Below are 6912 nucleotides of genomic sequence, written 5' to 3'. Positions count from 1 at the left end.
CCCATCCACTCCTCCTGATATTTCTTGAAAACGGCCAGTGATGTGCTTGCTTGAAATGTATGTGATGTCTATTCCATAGCATGGCCAGTCTCTGGGTTGTGAACCTGTCCCTCCAGCATGTCCTGTTGATTGTGAGGATGGGGTTGAGGTATCTGGAGCATGTTGTGTGGACCGATTGGTTTCCTCAGATGTAGCATTCCTGACAGGGTTGGGTCAGACATGACTGTGTATGTCAGGCAGATATCGCACCTAAGTAGCCAATGGGAGACAGAGATTCATTGGAGATGTTGGAGTCTGTCCATATGGGGCAAGTGTGTAGTACCTAAGATCCTCTTTGTGAGGTACATTTGCAGCCTCTCCTGTTGTTGCTTGTTTTCAGTGGGATACATGGCAAATAGGGCATAGTACAAATTAATTGGCCTACTGAGGGGAGACTACAGGGAAACACTGTCCTTTTACTTCCCAAATTCAACACCCTTAGTCAGGAGAAGTGACACATGGAACGACTTTCGAAAAACAGGGACACTGTGGTGGTCAACAGAAAGCTCGCTGTGAACCTATGTTCCCAGTTCCCTTATACCAACATCAGTGTTCAGTGGACTACCATCAATGTATTACTTTATGGGAACCATGTCAAACCCTAAGGGGATGGCGGCACATCATCTGGCACTGAATTTATATTCAGGGTTCTGACAACAGTCATAGGTCTCAGAGAGGCCTTTGTGAAGGATGCCAACCTCATGTGGGGGGGTAATAATACCACCCACCTTGTAGTCATCTGCAAACATTGTCAGCCAGGGTGCCTTCATATTGGGGTGGTCCTCAGAAGTGTGGATCCCAAACATGAGGGGACCCATGTCTACAACCTGTGGGACTCCACTCATGACTGTTCAGCAGTCTTACATGGAGTCTGCTGCTTTCACACTGTGGGTTCTATCTGTGAGCCAGTTTGCAGGCCACCTACTGATGTAGAGGTTGCTGCCTACCTGAGTGTCTTTGTGCATGATTCCTGAGTGGGTAGTGATGTCCAAGGATTAGATGGGCTGCCTATCTTATCTATTCCATGCTGTCACATAGTTATTGCACATGGCACAATGCTTATAGGGCTGCAGAGTGTCTACAGGTCCCTCTGCAGTTGATGAGAACTGTGGGCCTTGTAGTGTGGACACTGGGACATGTAGTAGGTGGACAACAGCAAAAAGTAGCAAAACCAACCCCCAATGGATATGGTTTAAACACACACACACACACACACACACACACACACACACACACACACACACACACACACACACACACACACACACACACTCACTCTTGCTATTATAGTGTGATGCATTTATCGCATGGACCATGGTGCTTACAGGGTAAAGGTTGTCCAAAGATACTTCTAAGGTGAGGAACATCACTGCCCTTGTATGGGTGAAGTACTGGGTGAGAGAGTCCACAAAATACTTTAAACTACACATATACACACTTGCACACACATATTTGCCAGAATTGAGATTAGAACTCCCACCAAACTAGTTATTTGTACTATAGTGTTACACAGTTATCGCACATGCCACAGAGCTTATAGGGCTTAGGCTTGATGAAAGGGACTTCTAATGTGACTGTTATCTGCAGGACTGCTAAAGTAGGGTAGCGGGAAGTGTATTGGGTTTGAATGGACCCAAAAGCTTTAACTTATAAACACACACACTTTTACATTTTCCAGGACAGGACTGAGATTAAAACTCCTACCTATCTAGTTATTTGTACTATAGTGTTACAGAGTCATCACATGTGCCACAGAGCTTATAGGGCTGGGGCTTGACAAAAGGGACTTCTAAGGTGACTGATATCTGCAGGTCTGCTAAAGTAGGGCAATGGAAAGTGTAATGGGTTTGAATGGACCCAAAAGCTTTAACTTATAAACACACACACTTTTACATTTTCCAGGACTGAGATTAGAGCTCCAACCTAATTAGTTATTTGTACTATAGTGTTACACAGTTATCGCATGTGCCATAGAGCTTATAGGGCTGAGGTCTGATGAAAGGGACTTCTATGGTGGCAGACATCTTCAGGACTGCTAAAGTAGAGCAATAGGAACTGCACTGAGTGGGAAAGGCCTGCTAATTCCTCAATCCTACTGACAATTCTCTAAGTGCATGAGCATGCTCAGTTTGACCTTCTACAGTAAATGTGGGATTCCATTCCAGGGATTGTTGTTCTCCAATCTGGTTGGAGGATATCTGGAGACAGCCTATCAAAATGGGGAGACAATGGGCCATACTGTGATTGTGGCTATTTCTCTCAGTAATGTATGGGTTGCTAGGGTTACAGGGTTTGTTTTAGCAGACATCTGACATATATGAAGTTTGATACTGTCATGTATTGTTTCGGTATCTCGTGACATACCTCCTCAGATCATCACAGTGATTTACCAGAGGAATACAGGATGGATGATGCACACACCAATATTATGGGCCAAATGCTATGCATTCTTGCACAATCCAGCCTGTTGAGAGATGTGCCTACAAGCAATTGACTCCTGGAGCTGTGGAAACAGTCTAGCACTTTGATGGTATATTACAATGGTGGAATTTTTGTGCATTTCTGTTCTGGCATGGTCTGATTTCAAGTCCACGGTTGGATAATATAAGTCAGGCAGGATCAGGGTGACAGGCAGACTCCAGATAGATTTGTAGGGGATAAGATATGTGGAGGGTGTGTCCTAGATCAGATATGTTGGCCTGTAGCTACCAGTAATTTGCATAGGGGTCTTCACAAAGGTTGACTGCACTTGGAGGATCTTGTGTGTGTCCGACTGTTTGACCAGCCTGGAGGTGTGTGTGTGTCTTACATATATGTATGGCCCACCTCATTTTCCTTGTCTGGCCACATTTTGGGGTCAGGATGTTACATAGGATGAGTGATCTGAGAAGGGTGTGTTACTCCCCATGGCTGTGGACCAGGGTTCTGTGGGTGCAGACATGTCACCATCTTCCAGGGTTAGGACTGCCTGCAATGAGTGCATTCCCATGTTTAGACTCCTAGCCCTGCCTGTCAACTGTGCAGAGCATCACAGAATTTCCAGATTCATGACTCATATATCTGGTTGGTTACCAAAATGAGTGTGGTTTTCAAGGAAAGGTGCTTTGCAAGTCACTCAGGATTGAAGTCAGATATTACTGACAGCTGACATTGTAGTTTCAGGCTTCGTACCCTTCAAACATTCCATGCTAATACAATCATTCCATCAACTTTCTAACATTATTAGAGCAGGATTTCAAAGATGTCCTTCTCTTTTGACCGTTACCCCATTATTCATGGCTTTGTCCAGATTTCTGGCTTTCTGAGGCTGGAAGATTTGCTCCGAGCAGTTAGTAGCATGGCCTTTCTTTGCATTATTTAGACTGTGTTATGTTGGTGTTATGGACCCAATGACACTCCCTAACAGGGCACTGTGGGTGAGGCATGTGCATTTGCCAGAGGCCTGTAGGCCAGGTGTGACAGACGCAGGCCATTTGTAGCAAGGCAGTGTATTCTGATCATGTGTTCCTAGGCTGCTGCAGGGGACACCCCTGGGATGGCACCAATAAGTTGACTGGGTGTTACTGACAATTGCTTTCTGTTCATGTTGAGGCAGCACTCTAGTTTACAGTTGAATGCTGCTCAATGCTAAGGACATGTTACTGCATTTCTTTGGAACTATGGGTGGGGGGGTGACACATCTGTACACAATACACATTTGCAAAGACTGTGCTATTTGCTTAATGTTCTGGTCCCATTTAGCATAGTGGTGTGCCCTATCTTTGAAACTACAGGCATAATAGTATCAACCACAGGCCAGATTGTTCTGGCATAAGCATTTGCACTTTCAGACTTCTTACCTTTCAGAGCCATACTGCCACTGCCAGACCTGCTATGATATTACTGTGTAAGTCTGTCGGTGGGAATTTCATAGTTGTCCCCATGTGGGGGCCTTTGCCAGACTTTTCTGTATGGTTTTCACCAGCTGATTTTATTTAATTTAATTTTTATTTTATTTTATTTTACACGTTGCCAAAGTGGTTAGAAAAACATTCTACCTTGCACACCTCATCAAGAAGGGATTCACATCCAGATCCAAGGATGTCATTGTACCCCTGTATTCCTCCCTCATCAGACCCATGATTGAGTACAATGCCCTATTTGGTATGTACCTCACCCGGCACTTGCAACAGCTGGAGAGACCACAGAAGTACCTTACCAAAAGGATCAAGGGTCTCCAACATATGTCTTATTCTGCCAGACTAAAGAAACTTCAGCTCTATTCAGTGGCATACCACCTGCTCAGGAGTGATCTCTGCCTGACGTACAAGGCCATGTCCAATCAGGATTTGACGGACATGCTCCACCTCAAAAAATCCAAATCCATCAGGACCACAAGAGCTAAAGACTTAAACCTCAGCACAAGTATGAATAGGACATGCTGGAGGGATAGATTCATAACCCAAAGGCTTCCCATGCTTTGGAACAGGATCCCAGTTCGTATTAGGCAGAGCCCCTCACTGTCTCTCTTCAAGAGAAATCTTGATGAGTGGATGGGAGATCAAAAATTTACCCCAGGGGTCACATCTGGGTCACTGCTAGACAGGGGCACAGTAAACTAACTCTATTATATAAGGGGACCTTCATTGTGTCACTACTAGACAGAGGCACAGTATTCTAGATTTAGTCTGTATATTTTTGTACCATTTCAGGGGGTGGCTAAAGCCACATCACTATGACTAGGCTTACAAATGCCCCAGGGCAGATAGCCTAGTACTATACTATGAAACTATGAAACTATTTGTTGACCGGGCTAGTCCAACTGGATATATGTCCATTTTCAGCAGAGGCCCGGGGAGATAAGCACCTTTAAGCAAATAGAATGTAAAAACACAAAAATAATAATACTACAATACTACAGGTTTAACAGTGATACACATATAAAATACAGTACAGCACTAGACTATAACAGAGGCAGTTTTATTGATCATAAGATACCAGTAGTGGCTACTTTGTTACAAGAGAGGAAGAGACAAGAAGTTATTCAAGAGGAAACAACAATAGTGCACACAGTAGTGAGCTAATTGTTAAACAACAAGAAGGCTAGGACTGGTTGAGAAAACTCAGAGAGATACGTTAGAACAGTCAAGTAAACATGCCAATGGAGAGCTTTCAGATTCAATAATTCATGAGAGGAAAAGTACAGACAAAACCTGTTCTACACATGTAGTAAGCATTTAAGAAGGTTAATGCTCAGGGAAAGTTTATTAGTTAGGGTGTGTGCATGGACATAGCCATTGTGTTTTAAGGAAAGATTTTAGGTGCTTCTTGAAAAGTGGTGTTGAAGACAGAGAAGAAAGGTCAGTGGGAAGTTTGTTCCAAGATTTTCCCACAGATTTAGTGAAAAGACAGTCACCTGATTTATTGTTGAATTTCTGGATGGTTACTAGTAATTTGTTAGCTGAGCATAGGGTTGTAAGATTCTTGTAAGGAGTGATAAAGTTACAGAGTATAGGAGTATTACTGGGATGTTGTAGTATCTTGTGGGGGACAGTAAACTGCTGAAAGAGGAGGTGGTTTTGCAGTTACAGCCATCCTAGCTGCTGAAGATTTTGACAATAGTGGATTCTAAATGGGGAGCTAGTGGCAAATCTGGCAATGTTATGGTAGGAGGTTTCTAGCTTATTGAGGTTAGTTTTGGGTAGATTAGTGTAGATGGGTGAGGCATATAGGAGTGTGGAGATGAGATGTGTGTGGGCAATGGTAGTTCTGGCTAAAGGAGTAAGGAAAGGTTTGATCCTGTAAAGGAAAGCTAGTTCTCTGTTGACTGATTTAATGGTTAGGTTAATGTGAGAGCCAAAGTTGAGGTGATGGTCAATTGTTACCCCTAAACGTTTAGTGGTTGTGTCAGGTGCCATGACAGTGTCATTACTGGATGTGACTGTGATATCAATAGGGGAGGACTACTGTGTGTGAGTGAACAGCAATAATTTAGTTTTCATCGGGTTCAGGAGGAGACAGCGATGAAGAAACCAGTTTTCTACTAGATTAAATACTTTTTGGGTGATGGACTGGAGTTCAGGCGAAGAGGTGGCAGCACAGAGTAATGTAGAATCATCTCCATATTCTATGCAGGTGGCTTGAGGAAGGCTTGCATTCAGATCATTAATGAAGATAGAGAAAAGGAGGGGTCCCAAAATAGAGACTTGAGGGGCACCAAGGGTAATAGGGAGGTGAGTGGATATGTAATTGTCCCAGAGGACAGCCTGTTGTCTATTTTCTAGATAGGACTTGAACCACTGGACTGCCAAATGATCTGCTTGGTGAGGCTGGGGGTGAGTATGGGACCCCCCACTTTGACATCCATGCATGTGCCCTAGGACCTCCCAGTTATTTGGCTCACCACCACATATACTGCAGTGGTATTTGTCAGCTGTGGTGGTACTGCATATTGTGGGTAAGTCAATACTGGGAATACACTTTCTGCTCTCCCACAGAGCTGTCAGTTGTCTGCTGATATCCCAGTAAGTGACCCCATTCCCTTGCATGCTTGTATCAATACCATAGATATGCTATCAGAACATTCTACTCCATTCATTTATTGTTAAGAAGGCTGACTTACCTTGTGCCTGAGACAGTTGTGAGGATGGTGCTTGAGGGCTGACTATGTTGGATGCATGCAGTACACTGCCTATACATGGTAAAGTATAGGTGGTGTGATGTTTGGCATCCATTTTACTGTGTGTGTGAGTCAGAGAGAGCTATCAGTACCTCGGGCCCTACAGTGTCAGTGTATGTGCTATGCGTTGCCTCTTTGCCAAGGGCAGGGCATACTGGGCATGTCTCCGTCTGCCTACAGGGGCAGGCTCAGGATGTTCATCCTCTGAGTCCCTC

Source organism: Protopterus annectens, chromosome 1.part1, assembly GCF_019279795.1.
Source record: "Protopterus annectens isolate FY-2018-M chromosome 1.part1, PAN1.0, whole genome shotgun sequence".
Classification (NCBI taxonomy): domain Eukaryota; kingdom Metazoa; phylum Chordata; order Ceratodontiformes; family Protopteridae; genus Protopterus; species Protopterus annectens.
Note: the sequence above shows the minus strand (reverse complement) of the source record.